General features: G+C 44.0%; 1 protein-coding gene across 1 annotated transcript in view; it reads left to right on the forward strand.

Moving 5' to 3' along the window:
* LOC306923967 (voltage-dependent calcium channel subunit alpha-2/delta-1) overlaps window positions 1-22808 on the forward strand; it is a gene marked incomplete at both ends in the record, with an annotated part of 153476 nt that overhangs the window by 28408 nt on the left and 102260 nt on the right. The window lies entirely within an intron of this gene.

Genomic DNA, 22808 nt, shown 5'->3' on the forward strand with positions numbered 1-22808 from the left:
GTTTCAGTTTTGGTGGCGGGTGGCAAAGCCTTCATCCAATCAGGATGAGAGGGGCTTTCCTCCAATCATGATCGAGTGGGGGCGGGCCTTGATGCACATGCTGTTGGCCTGTTGCACTTCCCCCCACTGTAGAGCGTGCATGTGCACATTTTGTTACCGGGGCGGACTGGGTGGTTTTCCAAATCACTCAAATCACTGAATGCTCCTTTAAGTCATTTTTACTGCCAGGGACTTTCCCATCCATTTCCCAGGATCGCGGTGGTTTGACTCATATGGATAAAGAATCAAGTAACTGACTGAGAGAAAACGCTAATGTTACTGCCATCGAATTATTTCAAATTTCTGAGACAGTTTATTTACAGTTGTGACGACACAGAGACAACTCCCTGTCAATATCGCTGAGACAGTTTATTTATTTTTGGAACACAATACTTATATGAGACAATTTAAAATGAAACTTCTATGACAGTGCTTAAATTAAGTGACATTATTCTCGTAGAGTGTGTCAACCATGCGGTCGCTCTTCGCCTTTAAGGCGTCTTACTGGTATATGATGATAAGAGCGCCCCTCACTTCACACGGTGTGATTTTTAACTGAGGGGCGGGGGCATTTGGACAATTGGTAAAAAAGGATATTGCCCAAACATCACGCAAATTGATACACATTATCTCTATAGTCATGTGATTGAGATAGATCTGTCAGAGTTTTCAAATTCCATCCTGATTGGCTAAGATTGGCTTCCAAAGTTTGCAGGACTGGTTCGTTTTGTACAAAACGCCTCAGATCATGAACACTTCCGATTGCCATGAAACTTTGTACTCACATCCCCGCTAGGCCAAGCGAAGAACTGCCACCATACAGCCTCACGGTGGCACAATAACAGGCAGATTCACGTTTTGGCCTATAACTCTTGACATTTAGGGTCAAGAGACAGATCTGTCTTGATCACATGACTATAGAGATAATGTGTACCAATTTGTGTGATGTTTGGACAAAATCTGTAGGAGTAATATCAAACATTTGTTTTGCAAAAATCGACCTCCGTGTGGCGCTATGACAGGCCCATGTGAAAGATTTCCAGAGGTTCTTTGCAGGATCTCCATGCCTCCGGGCTTGCGGAGACAAACATAGCCTACTTGTTGTCTAAAAAATAAATAATTTTACCAACTGGCCGAATGCCCCCGTCCCTCAGTTAAAAACGAGAAAGGTAACAAGCAATGGTTTTGCAAATTCCAGTCATGATAAAACGTGTACGTTTATAAAATATACTACTCAATTAGGGCTGGTTCTCTGCGTTAGGACCTGCCGCAGTGGTGAGAACTTAACGGATGTCGAAATCTCTGACACAACGATATCTGGGTTGTAAGGCCAAATATAGCTGTCTCTTACGGAAGGCGATGGAGTCTCTCGTGAGGAGCGTAGCAAATGCTGCTAGCAACCCTCGAGGCAACAACCATTCTTTACTGGATATAGGGTCGGCTGAATGCGTGTTACAATGACGATGCCACTCGTTTCTACCCATGTAGGATTTCTACATTGACCTGATGTCAGCACTATACATCTCCGTTGTATCCATACTGAATGGAGCTCTAGGTGAAAGCCTTTGTTACAAAGTTATCTTTAATACAGATGTCAGAAACGGTCAGCGGTCTAGAGCCGTCAGAGCTTTCAACTTCTCTCTTGGCTTGAACCCCTGAATCGCCGCTTTGCAGTATTTGTGTGCGCGTGCTTGTGTAATGTCTCTCTCTCTTCCTGAGGTGAGTGGTTCTATCCAGTGTCTCTCTCTCTTCCTGAGGTGAGTGGTTCTATCCAGTGTCTCTCTCTCTTCCTGAGGTGAGCGGTTCTATCTAGTGTCTCTCTCTCTTCCTGAGGTGAGCGGTTCTATCCAGTGTCTCTCTCTCTTCCTGAGGTGAGCGGTTCTATCCAGTGTCTCTCTCTCTTCCTGAGGTGAGCGGTTCTATCCAGTGTCTCTCTCTCTTCCTGAGGTGAGCGGTTCTATCCAGTGTCTCTCTCTCTTCCTGAGGTGAGCGGTTCTATCCAGTGTCTCTCTCTCTTCCTGAGGTGAGTGGTTCTATCCAGTGTCTCTCTCTCTTCCTGAGGTGAGTGGTTCTATCCAGTGTCTCTCTCTCTTCCTGAGGTGAGTGGTTCTATCCAGTGTCTCTCTCTCTTCCTGAGGTGAGTGGTTCTATCCAGTGTCTCTCTCTCTTCCTGAGGTGAGTGGTTCTATCCAGTGTCTCTCTCTCTCTTCCTGAGGTGAGTGGTTCTATCCAGTGTCTCTCTATCTTCCTGAGATGAGTGGTTCTATCCAGTGTCTCTCTCTCTTCCTGAGGTGAGTGGTTCTATCCAGTGTCTCTCTCTCTTCCTGAGGTGAGTGGTTCTATCCAGTGTCTCTCTCTCTTCCTGAGGTGAGCGGTTCTATCCAGTGTCTCTCTCTCTTCCTGAGGTGAGCGGTTCTATCCAGTGTCTCTCTCTCTTCCTGAGGTGAGCGGTTCTATCCAGTGTCTCTCTCTCTTCCTGAGGTGAGCGGTTCTATCCAGTGTCTCTCTCTCTTCCTGAGGTGAGCGGTTCTATCCAGTGTCTCTCTCTCTTCCTGAGGTGAGTGGTTCTATCCAGTGTCTCTCTCTCTTCCTGAGGTGAGCGGTTCTATCCAGTGTCTCTCTCTCTTCCTGAGGTTCTATCCAGTGACTAATGGCCAGTCTAAAACACCACCCAGAGTAATACCTCAACCAGCACTAAAACCCAAGACAGGTCCCTGTGTGTGCGCGGATGTGTATGCGTGCATGCTTGCATGCGTGCATGTGTGTGCATTCATAATGCCTTCTTTATAAGCTTTCTAGTAATGTATTCATTGCATATAATGTGCTGTATAATGTGTTATTTTCGTAAGTGTTATTTATGTCGCAAATGAAGCAGTCCCTCTAGTCATGTATAATTATCACCGCTTATTGGTGTGTGTGTGTGTGTGTGTGTGTGTGTGTGCGTGTGCACGTGCGCGTGCGTGTGTGCATGCGTGCGTGCGTGTGTGCGTGTGCATGCTTATGCGAGTGGCTGAGTGCAACGGAGTGTGTGTGCCCCAGGTGTCAGTCTCAACTTTTATTGCAACTTCTGATCTGTTGCCTGCTGTCAGTGTGTTATGATAATGAGCAAGTGAGTGTGTGTGCGTGCGTGCGTGCGTGCGTGCGTGTGTGCATGCGTATGTGGTGTGCACGCGTGTGCGTGATGCAGTAATGAGCCGACCCTATGATGCGATCAGAGATATTCTGGTCCCTAGAGCAGATGTTACTCAACCTCCCATCTCCCCTTTGCACTGATCACATTAACACACTACAAGAGGTGTGTGTGTGTGTGTGTGTGTGTGTGTGTGTGTGTGTGTGTGTGTGTGTGTGTGTGTGTGTGTGTGTGTGTGTGTGTGTGTGTGTGTGTGTGTGCGAGAGAGAGAGAAAGAAAGATAGAGAGATGGAGATAGTACTCTAGAGTAGATGTGGTTAATTTTGCTCAATTCTGTCTGTCTGTCTGTCTGTCTGTCTGTCTGTCTGTCTGTCTGTCTGTCTGTCTGTCTGTCTGTCTGTCTGTCTGTCTGTCTGTCTGTCTGTCTGTCTGTCTGTCTGTCTGTCTGTCTGTCTGTCTGTCTGTATGCTTGTCCTACTTGCTGCTCAGTCCCATCACCTTCTCCAACTTAGTTTTGTGACCTGTTGTCTTAATCCTTTCTCTAGGGTTGTATTAGCCTCGGAAACCCAGACGTTTTTATTTCCAGGGAGAAAAAAAAAGTCTGGGTCCGAGTCTACTTCAATTCGGCATAGAGTAGCACAAACGTCGATCACTCTCTGCTGATTTCTGATCGTCTGCACCTTTGTTAAATTGACGCACACACGCACACCCGTACACACACACACTCCTCTCTCTCTCTGTCGCTCTAATTAATTAGTCTCATGTCCAGCAGCTGCGCACAGTTTCTGCCGGCGGATCCTGCCGGGAGCTGCCTATGCCATAGAAAGCATAGGTGAGTTCCAGGCTAGGGTTGTATAGAGCATAGCACTGATGCGCCTAGTAATTCATTTTCAATTTGAGGCATGCGTTAATTTATTTTGGACGAAGTTGAGGGTCGATTACGCATTCCACGTTATTTATTTATTTGTCCTTATTTAGGTCTTTTTGACCTAAATGTAACACAACCAACGTCCAGCAGTGAGGGTTGGTGGCCCGCCCGTCAGAACACAATAGAGTAGGCATAACATTTGCAGTTCAGTTGGCACAGCGTCCCAACTGAGAATACAGTATAACAACATTAGATAGTACATTAGCAACAGCATGTGGTGGCTGGTGGCCCATCATCAGAACAGTACAGTAACACATGTGGCGGGCTGGTGGCCCATCATCAGAACAGTACAGTAACACATGTGGCGGGCTGGTGGCCCATCATCAGAACAGTACAGTAACACATGTGGCGGGCTGGTGGCCCATCATCAGAGCAGTACAGTAACACATGTGGTGGCTGGTGGCCCATCATCAGAACAGTACAGTAACACATGTGGTGGCTGGTGGCCCATCATCAGAACAGTACAGTAACACATGTGGTGGCTGGTGGCCCATCATCAGAACAGTACAGTAACACATGTGGCGGGCTGGTGGTTCATCATCAGAGCAGTAAAGAAAGTAATGCTATTAAAATACCTGCTGCGCGTCGTCGCTGTCATCCTCCTGATGATAACTCGACAACCTCATCAACTACTCCTACTTAATTCTGTACTAGTCTTTTTTTATTTGGGCCCACCAAAGCAATCAGATACTCATATTTGTCTCCACCAGGCCGAAGGCATGGGGAGAGAGTATGTTTTGCACTCCGTCCGTCCGTCCGTCCGTGTGTGTGTCCGTCCGTCCGTCCTTCTGTCTGTGAACAGCTAATCTCCGGCACCGTTAACCCGGTCGATGCCAAATTTTGCACACACACTCCCTGGATGCCAACGATGAACCTCTGCCCCAAAATTTCCAGAACGGCCTGTTATAGTGCCACCAGGAGGCCGCTTTGTGCAAAACAAGTTTTTGGACAGTACACCTACAGATTTTGTCCAAACATCACGCAAATTGGTACACAGTCTCTCTAGAGCCATTCAACGAAACGGGTCTTTCAGATTTCTCAGACTCCATCCTGATTGGCTAAGATTGGCTTCCAAAGTTTGCAGGAGTGCTCAGTTTCAAACAAAATGCTGCAAATCATGAACACATCGTGTGATTTCCGTGAAATTGTGCACGCACATTCCCACTAGGCAGAGGAAGAAATGCCACATGAACATTTTCAACTCAGCCTCATGGTGGCGCTATAACTGGCCGAAAAGTGTTTTTACCTCTAACTGCACAGATCTGTGGATAACTTTGTATGCCAACTCCCTAGAGGCCAAGGAAAAACCTTTGCTTGGAATTTTTCACATCTGCTCTTTATAGCGCCACCAGGAGGCCGACATATGTAAAACACATTTTCTAATATTACTCCTTCAGATTTTATCCAAATTTCAACGCAGCGTCCGATTGTGGTGAAACTGTGCATGCATATAGGCTTTGGAAGAAATGCCACTTGACAGTTTTCAAATCAGCCTCATGGTGGCGCTACAACAGGCCAAGCCGTGTCACACACACACGTTTATATTGCTAAACATTTTGCCAAACATCACACACTCCTATCCTCCTGGTGGAGACCTGTGCCCAGAAGGGCACTTTTTCTAGTCGTCCCTGAACCAGGCTGTAAAGTCGCCAAGCCGGGTGTCTTTGTGGCGAATTCACGTTGGCAAGTTGACCAGTCAGTTCTGTTCTAGCCATGGTTCACATGACGCTCATATGACAGTCATGTTTCAGGGCTAGTTCTGTTCATAACTCACCATTTGTTTTGAAAACAGAACGCCTGCTATGCTGTCCCCACGGCTAAACTCCAAGCAGCAGTTCAAATATTGCTTCCATTCCAAAAGTATATGTTCCATTATTCCATATGCAACAAAAACAGATGCAAAAATCGAGAGACTTGATTCAGTTATGCATCGTCATAACACAGGCTTGACGATGTGTCAAGGTTCTATAGTCACCTACTTCCTCTCAAAGCGGGCATGCATTTCAAAATAAATGTTTGTTTGTTTGTTTGTACTGGAAATAGAAGTAGCAGGAAGAAGCCTAGTTGACTTGAAAATGATACTAAAATAATAAATAGATTAAATACAGACGTTTGGGGTGGCCTTCTATAGGTAGCGGAGTGCATCTATAGGTACCGGAGTGCAGGAGGGAGGTTCCGGAGCCGAGCTCTGGCAAGCTACGCTGCTACGGCACAAATTAAGCCCAGGAGCAGGCCTGAAGCAGATCTGTCACTTTCACTTTAATGTAGACATTTGTTCAAAAATAGAAAAACTAGAAGATGTAAACACTCACAACATGACATGTTGTGAGCTTGTAGATCAGATCTATTGTTGCGACAAGTTGAAATATGGAGATACAACGTTTCGCCCCAAAATCAACGATACATTGCTGAAAATCCATGTAGTATTGGCAACATTATTGGCCTCCCTCTATGCCTCTAAGCCGACTGATACAAATTTGATTCTTGATCTCCATAATTTGTGCAAGGCTTCAACCTGGTTTGCAAAATTAGCCCAGACAGACAGACAGACAGACAGACAGACAGACAGACAGACAGACAGACAGACAGACAGACAGACAGACAGACAGACAGACAGACTAACCCATTTGTAGACGTCTCACCTTCGACCATGGACCAAAATTCTACAATCCTTTAGAGTTTGAGTTTCAAACTGGCTTCACAACAACAACCATTGAAGAGTGAGTACAGCAGCATGGTGTTTAGCTTGTCGCATAATTGTCTATATTGCTTTGATTTGCTGCTGCATTTCAATTCTGATGATGTCTAACGCTGTGAGAAACACGATTTGTTCACATATATTGGACTTCATTTGGATTGACCCTGAACTCTCCTTTAAGCCCCCCCATTGTTCGTATGAATCCCTTAATTGGTTGTACCAGAAATATAGAAGGCAAGTTCAGTGGGTCTGGTTCATTTTAAAATGTTTTTATTTTAATTGTACTTTATTTGAACCAGCTTTTGGTTAATGTAGAGTACTAGACTATCATATCAACTCAGAGATTATGCACTTTTTCTTTGTTTTCTTCGGCCGCAGGGCAGGCCATTCTTTTTTTCTTAGATCTCTTTCAGTTCCTTCAGGACATCTTTATTTTCTCATCTTTAAACAATGCCTCTTGCTTTTAATGTGGGTTTACTTACAAGCAAGTTTACTTGTGCTTCACATAAACCATCAAACTGCTTTGCTTTTTATACTGATGTAATAGATTTATTATCTTGGTCATCGTATACAATTTGTCTTGTACAACAGCTAAGGACTGGTGGTGTGTGACGGACATAAGGCGAGTGTAGCCTATCTGTGTATTTGCACTGTATGTTTGTTATGTAACACTATTTTGTTTGTACATGTGTTTTATTTTGTATTTGTATCTATAGAGGACACGTTCTAAAATGAGATGCTATATTGTACCGAGATGTACGGGAGATATCCTTTCATATAAATGAATATTCACACAGATATGGACAGACAGACAGAATAAGGCAGATGGGTGGATCTAAACTAGAAACGTGGCCAAGTGACTAATAGATTCTCTGAGAAGTATTCCAGACGGTGTTGGTGGATCACTGATGTGATGTGACCATATTCTCCAAATTGGATATTTGATATCTTATGAAACCCAGAAGGGATGGTAGATATTGGCCCCGGCACAAGTTTTTTCTTTGATTTATTTTTACATTGTACCACTGTAACCACTGTACACGGTTCATTTACATTGTACCACTGTACACGGTTCATTTACATTGTACCACTGTACACGGTTCATTTACATTGTACCACTGTACACGGTTCATTTACATTGTACCACTGTACACGGTTCATTTACATTGTACCACTGTACACGGTTCATTTACATTGTACCACTGTACACGGTTCATTGTACCACTGTACACGGTTCATTTACATTGTACCACTGTACACGGTTCATTGTACCACTGTACACGGTTCATTTACATTGTACCACTGTACACGGTTCATTTACATTGTACCACTGTACACGGTTCATTGTACCACTGTACACGGTTCATTTACATTGTACCACTGTACACGGTTCATTTACATTGTACCACTGTACACGGTTCATTTCTAGGGAAAGAATCATCCCTTTGAATTTTCTGACTTCATTGAGAGAGGCTGAAATGAAGGTACGTGTAAATAGTGTCAGGGGAACACAATACAGGGGAAAGCTTTGTGTAGAATCAGTCATGTAAGAATACCTCGGGTACGCGCGGTTCTATAGGAGGTGAGCGTCCGCGATGCTTTCAACGGTAGATCACAATGTCCTTCCATAATTTAAATTCTAAAATGTTATTGTTTGATAATGTTATTCTTTTAAACTCATTATCATGTTTTTATTCTGTTGGTGATTTTAAATGATTGAAACATTGGTTTAAATACATGTTATACAGTAACTGTTAAGGTAGTGCATGAAGTGCATCTTAACCCTAAACGTTTTAAAGGCGCATTCAGGAATGCGGCGGGCTTGAGTCATGAACAAACACCGTGTGTGCGTGCGTGCGTGCGTGCGTGCGTGCGTGCGTGCGTGCGTGCGTGCGTGCGTGGAGACGGGGACCAACTACTGTATACATTACGTTCCCATAGGAGAGCACTGGCCTTTAAAAAATGCCATGTAAAAGAATGCTCTCCCCTGTGCTCTGTCCATAGCTGCAAATCCCCCTGCTCTCTCTCTCTCTCTCTCACTCTCTCTATCCCCCCATCTCTTCTCTTTGGCGCGATTACTCTCTCCTCACTTGCTCTTCTCAAGTAGCCACCCAAGCAGATGCTTACACACACACACACACACACACACACACACACACACACACACACACACACACACACACACACACACACACACACACACACACACACACACACACACACACACACACACGTATACGCTTGCTCAGATCTGCACTACAAGCAAACGATCTCAAGACCACACACATACATGCACGCACACACAAATTTGCTGCCCACACACACACACACACACACACACACACACACACACACACACACACACACACACACACACACACACACACACACACACACACACACACACACACACGTGAGATGAGAAAATTTAAGGATTTGCAAATTCATCCCTTCCCTTACGCAGGTGACAACATAAAGCCAGAGATCTCCTCCTCATGTATTCCCATGACGCCGCCTCATCAGCCAGCTTTTAATGAGAGCCCAGGAACACTGGGATTATTCAGAGTGGCGTTGTCTCGCGTCTTTTCAAGTCCCCTCCCTGTGAATCCATCTGTTCATGATTCATACCTCCCCCCTTTCTCATTCTTTCTCTCTCTCTCTCTCTCTCTCTCTCTCTCTCTCTCTCTCTCTCTCTCTCTCTCTCTCTCTCTCTCTCTCTCTCTCTCTCTCTCTCTCTCTATCTGTGTCCGTCTCTGACAGGCTCATTCTTCCTTCATCTTGTCATCCCCACACTCTCCGCTATCTCTTATGCCCTTCCCCTTCTCTTCGGGGGTGGGGGGGTTTAATATTGTCCGATAAGGGCAAAGGAAGAAGAGGCAAGATTGGTTAATGGTCTTTTTATGGCCGCTAGTAGCTGGCGACGTATCACTTTGTTGTCTGCGCGATTGGGCGCTCACACTCTGGATGGCCTATTGATTTCAGACCCATGGACATTTCACATGCAGACGTGCGTGTCAGTGCACCCATGTACACATAGTACATGCATTCACACGCACATGCATGTACTTTTATGTAGGACATGGCACTCTCGACTCGCACACATCTCTCAGATGAACAGACGCACGCACGCACGCACGCACGCACGCACGCACGCACGCACGCACGCACGCACGCACACACACACACACACACACACACACACAGACAGTCTGGGAAACCCGAGGCTTAGCAGAGCCTGTCTCATCTTCCCTGTCTATCCTTTAAGCTGTGCACTGCTCTCTCACTAAATGCACGGTGGGCTGGTTGGGCAGTCCCGCCGAATGACAACCATAAGCCTCCTGAGCAGGGCTGAAACAAGCATTCTAATTCTAAGCAGTACAATGGCCCAATGAAAGGGAAGTGTCTGGGTGCCACACAGCCTTATATCATCATCTGTGGATGTCCATAACAAACTCTGCAGAGCTAACCTGTGCTCGAAAATGCACCATGAACCTGCCAGGAAAAAAAAAAGAAACGCTATTCCGCTCTCCTTTAGATCGCCTCCACTTGCATCTATTATTTTCTAATAACTGGGTAGCTAGAGTGGATTGTGGAATGGTATGGGAAAAAAAAAAAAATATTCATTCATATTCTGAGCATTTTGAAAATATACATATTTTGCTAGCAATATTTCTAAGAAGAACCTTAGTAACAACCTTTCTTCTATCATGGTTATTGGTTAAATCAGCTAATTTAAACTAAATTGTACAAACCTGTGCCAGAGTGAGATGTGCCATCATGTGGATGAATTGCCAGTTTCTTGTAGGCACAGTGGTGATTTGTTCATCATCTGCAGGTGTGTGGTATTTTGGTGACTCTGTGAAAGGAGAGGCACAGTAGGAGGGTTGTCATTTGCAAATCTGCAGCGCACTGCAATCAAATTTGTGGTGTCCACCACCTGCCTGCTTGGACAAGGTCAGTCAGAGTATAGCAAGACATGCACTCCTGTTTTGTACTATTTTCGCCACTTTACTCACTAACAGTAGGTGGGTTTAACTTGGTATGCTCTTTCCTCTCATCTGTCAGGCAGGAGCGTTGCTGTGGCTACCGATAACGATGTCTCCTCTACAGCTCCCTTGACCTGTGATGTGCCCCAGGGTTCTATCTTTGGTCTCTTCTCCTTATATGCTACCTCTTAGTGTCATCATGAAGGCATTTTCTATTCATCATTTATATGCAGATGATACACAGTTGTATTTTTCTATTAAACATAATGACCTTAACACATTTACTGCCAGAGTAAATAAATAATTCAGCCCCTGCCAGCGATTTTTCGTTTTCCCGTTACCTTTCAAGTAGCCACAGGCCAAGCTGCTATTCTCTCCATCTACATATCCACCTATTCACTCCTTTTGTTTCTTCTCTTCTTACAATTTACAATTTACAATTTAGGCATTTAGCAGACGCTCTTAATCCAGAGCGACTTACATTAGGTTCTTAGTTATTAGACCCCGCCTTGTTTGAATATCTTGATTATTCAATGTCTTGCTCCACATTTCGACTTTGTATGTTTTTTTCCTAAACTGACGCTCTACCTAGCTTGTAGATCTGCTATTTTTCCTATTTTATTAATAATAAATGAATTGCATTTTATAGCGCTTTTCCAAGTGCTCAAAGCGCTTTACAATGGTTCATTCATTCATACATTGGGAGGTGAAGCGGCGAACAGTAGACGCCAGCACCCTCACTTCCCACATTCACACACCAATGGTGGTAAGCTCACACCGACCAACTCATTGGAGGCAATGTAGGGTTCAGTGTCTTGCCCAAGGACACTTTGTCATGTGGACAGGAGGAGCCAGGATTCGAACCGCCGACACAGGGATCATTAGACGACCTGCTCTACCTCCTGAGGCACAGCTGCCCTAGCTTTATTAAACATTGACAACATGTGTCTGTGGGTTTTATAAATATTAAAAAGAGCCTGTAACTAAATAATAACTACATTGGACCAGGGGTGTAATGGTGATTTATTTTTTTACTGGCGGAACGCTATATTAATGCCATCGCACGCACGCACGGCACGTGCAATACATTTTACTTTATACTTTTACTTTGTAAGGTTTACTGGTTTATAAATAGTGGGAAACCTTTTTATAGGAAATGGCAATTTGTTTTAGCTTAGCTTTAGTCTTTTTAAATCTTCTCAAGGAATGCCTTGAATTATACAGTATGAGCTGAAACTAAAACGTTTGATTTGAACGAAGTATCTTTCTCTTCTTTTGATGGTGGCTGAGGCAGTCTTGTGTTGTGTGCAAATATGATGGCAGCACTGGGCAGTAGTGGGCCAAAAGATTTTAATAGTATTTTAGCTCTCTTTTAACTGGCATACTAAAAGCCAGTGAAACGACATTTCGTTCTCTTATGCATTTTATGTATCTGCTGAATGACATCTATCTATCTATCTATCTATCTATCTATCTATCTATCTATCTATCTATCTATCTATCTATCTATCTATCTATCTATCTATCTATCTATCTAAAATGCTTTGTTGCTTACAGTGAATGTGAGGAGTGAGGACACTGTGGCTCAGAGCGGCCGGATGGCAACTCTGAGGTTCCCAGTTCAATTCCGTGATCCCCCAGAGTTAGTGTAGAAGTGTGCTTGAGCAAGACTCTGAACCCCTAATTGCTCCTGATGTACAGGTTGGTGCCGTGCATGGTTTCCTCCGGCATCGGTGTGTGTGTGTGTGTGTGTGTGTGTGTGTGTGTGTGTGTGTGTGTGTGTGTGTGTGTGTGTGTGTGTGTGTGTGTGTGTGTGTGTGTGTGTGTGTGTGTGTAAATGGAAGAAATGTAATCAATGTAAAGTCCTTTGGATGAAAGCGCTATATATAAATGCACCATTTACCATTTACATTACACCTGTTAATTGTTATGCAAAGTAATCAGTTGGGTACTTGGCTCATGAATCGAGGGGAATGTGGAATAGCATGCATGCGATTGCGCATGCATATCCGTGCATGTGCGTGCGTTGATCCTGCAAAAAAACTGCCTGTCTTTTTAACAGAGCAGGACTGATTTTTACTTGTTTAATAATAGGTCCTCTTTGTTTCTATTTGTTAAAATACTAGAATTTCGCGGGCCTTCGGCCCGCTCATCCTCGCGCCATGCGATGCGTCGCAAATGGGAAGAAGGCAATGGCAAGCCATGATGTTTTAATTTATGCATTTGCTTGGAAAGCGCAAAGTTGCCAAGCTGGCTGAGTGGCCCTGTGTGGTGTTGTGTATTTGCGTCTGAAAGTGAGCATGGCAAGGCGCAGGAACAGTATACTGTACTGTACTGTGCTGTACTGTAAGTCTTTGTACTGTACTGTACTCATGTGTACTGTACTGTACTGTTGTCTGTGCTGTTGTATTAGTGTTAATTTTTATTATTATTATTATTATTACATGGATTAATATTCTGATGTACTGTACTGTTCTCTGTACTGTTGATATTATAGTTATTAGTGTTGTGTTATTATGCCTTATTATTATTATTAGTATTATTACATGGATTAATATTCTGATGTGAGCTTTGTTTCTGTACTGTACTGTACTCATGTGTACTGTGCTGTTCTCTGTATTGTTGATATTATTGTTGTTATTAGTGGTGTTATTATTGATTATTATTATTATGATTGAAAGAGAGCATGGCAAGGCGCAGGAACAGTATACTGTACTGTACTGTACTCATGTGTACTGTACTGTGCTGTTGTCTGTACTGTTATTAGTGTTGTGTTCTTATTTATTATTATTATTATTATTACATGGATTAATATTGTGATCTACTGTACTGTACTGTTGTCTGTACTGTTGATATGACAGTTATTAGTGTTGTGTTATTATTTGTTATTATTATTATTATTACATGGATTAATATGCTGATGTGAGCTTTCTTTCTGTACTGTACTGTACTCATGTGTACTGTACTGTTCTCTGTACTGTTGTTATGATTAGTGTAGTGTTGTGATTTTGTATTATTATTATTATTAGCGTTTTGTGGCGTGTGTGTGTGTGTGCGTGCCATTTCAGCTGCATCGCAGAACCGAGAGAGTGACACATTGTTGTGGATGTAAACGGCGCAACGTGTAGCTCTAAAGTAGTTTGGATTGTGTAGTCGCAGCGGTGCTACAAAGTGAATGTTACAATTCGCACGGTGATATTGTAAGTCGCAAATGCGAGTACGTAGTGGCACTGGCGAGCCCTGTGTAGTGTAGTGCCATTGTCGCGGCATCGCGAGGCGATCCAAATCCCCCCCCCCCGCGCACGCACGCACGCACGCACACACACACTGTACGTAGCTGTTTGTTGTTGCAGCGCGCGCGTGTGCGTGTAGTGTTGTTGTTGGTATCCATATATGCGCCTGGGTTTGTCCCGCTTGTACCACGCCAGGTGTCGACGCGGTCGTGTTAGCATTATGGTAAGTGTCCAAGTTAGAATCAGAGTGTGCGCTGTGTAGTTCTTCTTCTTCTAGTAAACAGAAGCCGTGTGTGTGTCACACCAAAAGTGGTGACCTATAGAATCCTGTACATAGAAGCATCACGCAATCGTCTCCCTCCCTGTGTGGGTCACGTGGTGGGCTGTGAGCCAATGGGAGAGGGAATGTAGTGTTGCCAGGTCCGCGTATTGTAAGCGAGTGGTAGTGTGTGTAAGTAGCGTGTTGAATGGCATTTTTTTTGTGCTTGTTTTCATAGACGTGGCAACAAATTAGGCGGGGGTGTCGGTGCTTGTGGCGTGTTTGTGTTTATTATTGATATTGATATTGTTTGCGAGTGTGGACGGGAGCCGGCTGTAGTGGCAGTGCGATGACAATTTTTACGCGGCTGGTGTCGAGTGTGGCCGTGCGGCGCGACATGAGGAGATAGGGAACCAACGACGCGGAGGGTAAGTGTGTGACGTGTTAGTGTGTTGTTGCAGTGTGTGTTGCAGCGTGTTGCAGCGTGTCAGTGACGTAGTAGCTGGTGCCTTTTGTTCCTGTCCTGGGGACACCTCCTGGGGACACCTTTTCAATTGTATATAAGATGTATAGTTTGTATGACTAGTCTAAACTATAATATGTATAGCTTAGATATTGTATCTATAGATACATACAGTATCTGCCAAAATGGTGCACAGAATGGGAAATAGAATATCATGTTCCCTAATTGCTGTCAAGTGTGTGTATATAGGAATATTGATAGGCATTAGGGTTTTTGCAGTCATCATTAGCTCATTTTTTAGGTGCATTTGTAATGCACCCTATGGGACTTTATTTTAGTAATGTCAGCGATACTCATGGCTGCAGGCAGTATCAGCCGTTTTCATGCAGTGGCCCATATTCAACCTCGTGTCACCGTCCTCTCTATCTCATCCCTCCCTCTACCACTCCTCTTTCTTTCTTTCCACTGGCTGCTATTATTGTCCGGTCCCCCTACGCCCCCCTCTTTTCCACTCTCCTCTTCTCCAGTCCTTCCTCTACCATCCCTCTTTCTCCCATTAAGAGAGCCGGGTGTCCCGATAGGTCTCTGGTGGTCATCATAGCGTGACAGAGTGGACTCATTACATCTGGGGAGCCCCGCTATATATCTATTCCACATATGAACAGAAACGTAGACTAACAAGCGGTTAGAGCTACATAGCGAAGCATAACACCATGCACTCCCATTAGTCAAAGTGCTGTAGTGCTAAATATGAGTCTTTTCTTCACCGCTATAGGAACTGAGGACGAGTCTCTGATCAATAGGCAGACACGGCGGACTCGCAAGGCTCTCTCTCTCCGTAATGAACGTTTATGTCACCATCGAGCACTTAGCTGTCACGCAGCGGGCTGGTTCCTCTAATCAAAGGCACGCAGCTCGGAGGGTGTTTGATCACATCGTCCCCTGAGAGCGTGCATGCATGTTTATGATTGTACGTGCGTACGTGTATGTATGTGTGCGTGCTTGAGTGTAGTTGCAGACCCGCCATTAGGAACTATGGACAGAGTGACAACATATGCCCCCCCACCCCCCTTATCCATACCCAAATTAAAGCAAATTAAAGGAATTGTGACATAAAAAAAAGGTTTTTGTAATTTTTCTTAATTTTCTTTTATTTTTTTTGTTTTCTGTGCTCAATTGCACCCAGACAACCTGAACTTTCAGTAGATTTTCTGTGGTCTGGGGTTTTCTGGCTCAAACAAGTGCTCTGTGATGTGACAGCCTGCAAATCCCATATGTCAATGGGATTTGCCAGAATATGTCACTGTTTTCACTGTTTTGCCTGTTTTCATTGAAGCTAAAAAGGCGTCCAAACCCCAGAGAAAACTCCAGACCACAGAAAATCCACTGCATGTTCAATGTTCAGATTTTTTGGGTGTAATTGAGGTCATAGAACCTAAAACAAAAATGAAAAATAAAAATAAATGAATGTCATGAAACCTTTAATGAAAGTGTGCCCCTCATGTGGACTTTACAAAATACATGTGATTCCTCAAGTAGTTATATAATAACCCACTGCCTCCTGCTGGACATAGAGCCAACCGCAGACTGCCGAGCCGATTTCAATGCAGCACACGCTGACGTGTATCCTGTCTGGCCGTCCACCTTTAATGCTAAATAAATAGCGTCAATGCTAGCGAGCTAAAATGAAGCCAATCAAGCCATCCTTGCTCTAGAAAGCGCCAATGTCTCCATCTAAACCACCGGATAATCAGCAAAGACCTCCGAACATCGCACATTTTATCCAAACCATGGAGAGCTCCGTAGATTTCGAGTTATTCAGCTTCAAGTCAGCCTGTATAATGGGAGGTGGACGGCAGCGCGGTTGCGCAATCCGGTATAGGATCGCTAAAGAAGGAAAGGCCAAGCCAAAATAATAATAAAAATAAATAAATCAGCGATCCGATCAATAATAAAGCTTATCAGACGGAACATTACGCCAGAAGCAGTTGCTGGTTGGATTCCTTATGACGGAACGTTCCACCAGGAGCAGTAAAACCGTTAAGTTCGATTATCTGCAGTAACACTTTTCTTTCAGTTTTTGGTTTATTGTTGTTAATAAAGCAATGTTTTCATATTACTATTTTATATTACGGTATTTGCCTCTTGTATATATTTTCACATTTTCATATTCATTTTGACATGTAGTTTAGTTGCAGAGCACAAACACACACTACACACACACACACACACACACACACACACACACACACACACACACACACACACACACACACACACACACACACACAAACACACACACAAACACAGGCAGATACTTTGTAGACCTTATGAATTATTAACGCTCTCATCGTCAGTCTGGTCTCTTAGGACGTGTGTGTGTGTGTGTGTGTGTGTGTGTGTGTGTGTGTGTGTGTGTGTGTGTGTGTGTGTGTGTGTGTGTGTGTGTGTGTGTGTGTGTGTGTGTGTGTGTGTGTGTGGTGTGTGTGTCTGTGCTCTACACAGTATTGCCATCTAATTTGTAGGAAGGGGCTTTCTATAGTCACATTAATACAGATAGCTGTGGGGCTTTTAACAGCGTGGAGCTGTCCATGGTGCTGGACAGGTGAGCTCTGTCCGTGGTTCTAATCTAAACCATACAGCTCTCTTATCAATGCACACATCATTGTTTGTGTCTCATTATATGACATCTACTGCCTAAGATAAGATCGGACAAGATTAATTAATGATCGCAGCCTGCCTAGCCCTAGGGCGAGATCGGACGAGATAAGGGTTTATAATGTTTAATAAGAATTTTTACCGGCTTTTGGAGTCACCGTAACCAGGCAACGGATCGTTTCCGCATTGACGACATGATCGGTTATTTTCCATCCACTGGTCCCCGGCTAGCGCGTATCCAAAAAACTCTTTGTATTGGAATTTACCTCAGATTGAGGTGATCATACAAGACATCCATGTTTTCGGAGGTCAATAAAAAGTATCGCGACCAAGGGTGTGTGTGTGTGTGTGTGTGTGTGTGTGTGTGTGTGTGTGAGTGTGAGTGTGAGTGTGAGTGTGAGTGTGAGTGTGTGTGTGTGTGTGTGTGTGTGTGTGTGTGTGTGTGTGTGTGTGTGCGTACATGCGTGCTTGCGCGTGTGCATGTGTGTTCGTGTGTGCCAATGTATGTCTGCGTGCATATCCTATCCGTGTGCTTTTCCACATGCAACCTACAGCATCTACAGCCTGAGGCGGGTTATGAAAGGTGGTCCGGAGTTATGCCTGACTGGTTGAATCTTGTGACATTAGCATAACTAATGTGACATTACATGACGTGACATTACATTGACATTAGGTGGCATTCGACATTCCCTCAAAGACGGGACCCTGTACACTTGACCTTTTTCCTGCGAACATGAACCCGGTACCTTCTGCTCCTCCCTGTAGGTATCTATTATTACAGTCTTAAATCTTCTGTTGCCATCTCGCCTTATTAAATACTCCATCAAAGGTATTTTCCCCCCGTTGTGTAGGAAGTTGTCAGACACTCTCATATGAATTCAGGATTAGACATGATTGATAATCAGTGACAAAATGGCACTCGTTGTTTGGCTAACTATAATAGGTTATAGGAGGGAGTGTGCTGAGCGCTGTCTCATCAAAAACCACCAAGTGCACAAAGAAGTCATTGAACGAAATGCTCATTTTGGCACCCGATCTTATAGGTCTAATATTGAATGGAGCAACTGTCACCGGGTGGCTGGTTCAAGGGGTTTGCTGTGGACAACAAGAGTTTTAGCTCCCTTTGGTGGTCTTTGTGTCTCTCTGTGACACACTCTGCCTAGTGTGGGTAGTGTTTGGCCGAAAGGCACCGGTTGGAAAATAGCAAAAACTGTAAGAAAATACTGAAAAATTGCCAGAGAGTCAATGATGAAGAAATTAAGTGCAGTGATGTAAATAGGTTTTCAATGTAATGAGTCCCGGGATGCACAGGTGGTCATTCAAATGAGTCCCAAAAAAAATCACACCTGTGTGAAGTGAGGGGATGCAACTCCGTGTGGGCGTTCGCGGGGGGGGGGGGTGGGGGGGGGGGGGAGGGGGGGGATGTTCGCCCAGGGGGCCGGGCCAGTTCCGGCGTGCCGCGTCGCGTCCACAACGGTTGAGAATGACAGAGTTACCGTGTGGCGGCCCCTCTGTACTGTACTGTAATGTACTGGCACCCCCGAAAGCATACAGTTAATATGTGTTTGTGTGTGCATTAGGTTGCGCACAGATGGTGAAAAACAACCACGCTGTTTTCGTGCTCATACCCAGACACCCAGGCACCCAGCCACCCACCCACACACATAGCTCCGTAAGGGAGTGGTTGCACCACTCAAAAATAATAATAATACAACATTAGTATTAGCATTAGTAGTATTAGCAAGCACAACTCAGTAAGAAATACTAATAGTGGGCAACAGTGGATTTAACATAGCTTAAACTAACCAAAAGTTGTTTGCAGTTGCAATTATTATACTTAGAAAATATCGGCGTGGGTTACACAATGTGTGTTTCCCATTGAATCGGGTCTGCTTGTCACGCTAAAACATGTTCCCCTAAATATTTCTGTCGGAGGCAGCGCCGTTTAGTTGAGAGAGTTGCGACATCTCCATTCACTGCTTATTCGTGGGGCTGCATGCGTCACTGATCACTCCATTGTCGTCACTCTCCGTCTCTAAACAGCTCTAGTCTAGAGGCTGCGCTCAGTCAGAGCCAACATGGCGGCGCACAGCGCGCTGTGTTGATCACTCCATTGTCGTCACTCTCCGTCTCTAAACAGCTAGATACCCTGGGTAAATATAGATTTCATTTCATTTCATTTCATTTCTCTAGTCTAGAGGCTGCGCTCAGTCAGAGCCAACATGGCGGCACACAGCGCACTGTGTTGACAATGTTGTTACAGACTAGTGGTTCTACAAGAACGATTCCTACGTGGATTTTATTTTTTATAACATAGGATGAGGTCGGATGCGGGCATGCAAAATGATCGTGTCCGTAGATTATTGTTTTACTGCCTTTATTTCCCCCGCGATTTCTTTTTTTTTCTCACGTGGATTATTATTACTGTGTATGCTGACTGAGTACAGTAGTGCATCCCGTGGACGCAGAGGATGAGCGGAGGTTGCGGCCCAAAACTATAAAGTGCGTTTTGGGACGCAAAACGCACCCTATTTACATCACTGAAGTGGTTTCTTTAATTACCTTTTTACTCAGGCAACCAGTGATCAAAAATGAACAAAAGTATGTACAACATTAACTGGACAGATTGGCCTTCACAACTCCACAGTCCTACTGACAGGGAGTGGCAGGTCTCCCTACTTATATACGCTAAGCCCCTCCCACTGGACCATACCAAACCCAGAGTAATCTAGTAAGAGAGTGGCGACACGCTTTGATCTCGCCGCAAACCTGGGTGCTATGGGCTATAGTTCCAAACATTGGAACTATAGCCATTGAGATAGAATGAGCACTTCCGCATGCCATTGTTACAATGGGAGTCAACGCTATAGTGTCACCACTCTCTTACCTGATTACTCTGACCAAACCTGAATTGATTCCACTGAACTAGTTAATTTCACAATGTCCAGAGACATTACATTTCACATTGAAACTACCACATTACTTTGCGTGTGTGTGTGTGTGTGTGCGTGTGCGTGTGCGTGTGTGTGTGCGCGTGCGTGCGTGCGTGCGTGCGTGCGTGCGTGCGTGCGTGTGTGCGTGCGTGCATGATTGTTGATATGAAAATGAGCTGATCTGATCTACAGGTAGACAGCACAGACACACGTAAATAAACATAATTATTATAATTAACCACTAATTCTATTTCCAGAATACAAATGTACGAAAAGTATTTTAGAAAAGTATTCGTTAAAAAAGAAAACAGTGGGATGTTGTCTCCGTTGTATGTGAGAGACAATAACAATCTCCGACATCTTGTGCCGGTGGGAGACTGCAAATGACACAACCTCTGTCATGTCTGATCTAATACAGTACATCCCTGCTGTGCTGGGGAAGTGTCTGGGAGGCAGAGGTAAACTAACCTTGCAGTTTGACAGAAGACACACAGGTGGGTTTCCTTAGAAGATAGAGTGAGGCCCAAGCTGCCTCGGTGGGGATCAACAAAGATTTGTACCGCACATTTACTGTCTAGCTATATGGAACAAAGGTCCAGACGGAATCATGCCTTATTTGGAAACTAAAGACATGTCACTTGTTGAACTGATAAGGGACACACTTTGTGTGTTTTCTTCATCGTGTCCTTTCAAGCTCTATCATCCGCTCTCATATTATAGACTCATTGCATTAGTTACTCATAGACTGTAAGGTTCATTCGGGTTGCTAGGTTCACAAACCAACTGGGAGATGAGAGGGAAACACTAACCGATCTCTCACTCTATCTCTCTCACTCTCTCTGGGTGCTGTACTTGGTGCTGTACTTATGTGTGTGCGCGGGTCACTGAGGTCTATATATAAGTGGACTGTTTAATGTTTAAATATCACTCTACCACATAATCCCTACAGCCCACACTGTTGCTGCGTTTTGGGAATGCATTTCATATAGTATTTTAATTCCATAGTCTGAAAACTCACCTCTTCAGACTCCACCTTAGCCTGTATACCGTAGCACTGGCCGTAGCACTTGCCCTAGCCTTGATGACCTTGCAGGCTTATGCAAAGGTTAACATATATAATTTAGATAGCATGTTATGTAGACAGATGCCAGGTCATTATTGATCTGGCTTTCCATAGCATTCTAGACAGATGCCAGGTCATTATTGATCTGGCATTCCATAGCATTCTATAGTGTTTATAGTTTCAATGTATGGCTTTCTAGTGTTTCTAGTGTTGGCAAGCTCATAGCCGAAAATATTGGCTTCTCATGGGGGGTCCCTGGAAGTACATATTTTGAGATGGGGGAGTCCGTGGCCCAATAGAGATAATTCTGGGGGTCCTTGACATGAAAAAGGTTGAGCACCACTGATATAGAAACATGGGTTTTTCAGAAAAATGTTAGGATTTAGAAGCCGAAAGTCGACCAAAGTCCAAAAACTGTCTGTCTGTAAACTTTTCTGATTTGCACGCACGCACGCACGGCTCTTTCCTTTTTTTGGCACAATCAATCAAATATATATTAATTACATCGATGTTTCCCCCTCTATATAAAAATGACAATATATAACTAATGTCGTATTTCGTCTGACTCTGAGCAATGTGCCTGGCTCTGGCTGTTACAATAACGTGTGGTAGCCTATTTTATTGGCTCAATACAAAGTCGGACAGTGTTTGCTGCGCAAGGGTATTCAATATAGCGCTCACACCGTCACTATAATTATAGTTTGGTAAACTGAAATAAAAAAGAAAAAATAACTTGAGTTGTCCTGTCGAGTTGAAACTGCTGCCTTGAATTAGTTGGAATGTAACATTTAGAGGACAATGGCAAGCCGTCAACGGGTGCAGAGAGAGGTGTGAAGATCATTAGACGAGTGGGGGAGAGAATGGCCAATCAAATAGCACGAAAAACACGGTCATCCTGACATCCTAGAGTGTCTGCTAACTAAATGACTAAATTGTAAATTGTAATGCATTTGTGTGTATGCTATGTAATGATGTTTTCATTGTTGTATACTGACTCCCAGGGTGCCAAAGGCAAATTTCCATTTTATGTAAAAGTTAATGGACAATAAAGTATCTTTAATTGCGTGAGGTTGAGAGCTGCGTTTCCATACAGTGCATTTGACTGACAGCTTGTGAGAGGCTTGTAATCCTCTCCCTCTTGACTTTATTCAGCGAGCTGATGCTGTTTACACTGCCCATATAGGTATCACTCTGAATCACACTCAGAATCATCTTTATTGTCACATCACCAGTTTTACAAGTAAAAAAGTGAGTGAAATTTGTTTATGTGCATAATAGTTCCCACCGTGTTATTTTTCCAAGAAAGGGAAGGGGTGGTAGGAGATCAAGGCAAGAAAGACAATTTTGAAGCTTGTTCCACACACAAATGTCACACTCGTAGGGTCTCTCTTGGCTAATTTACAAATGGCCATTTGTTA

The sequence above is a fragment of the Electrona antarctica genome (genome assembly GCF_951216825.1).
Source record: "Electrona antarctica genome assembly, chromosome: 5".
In the NCBI taxonomy this organism is placed as follows: Eukaryota; Metazoa; Chordata; class Actinopteri; order Myctophiformes; family Myctophidae; genus Electrona; species Electrona antarctica.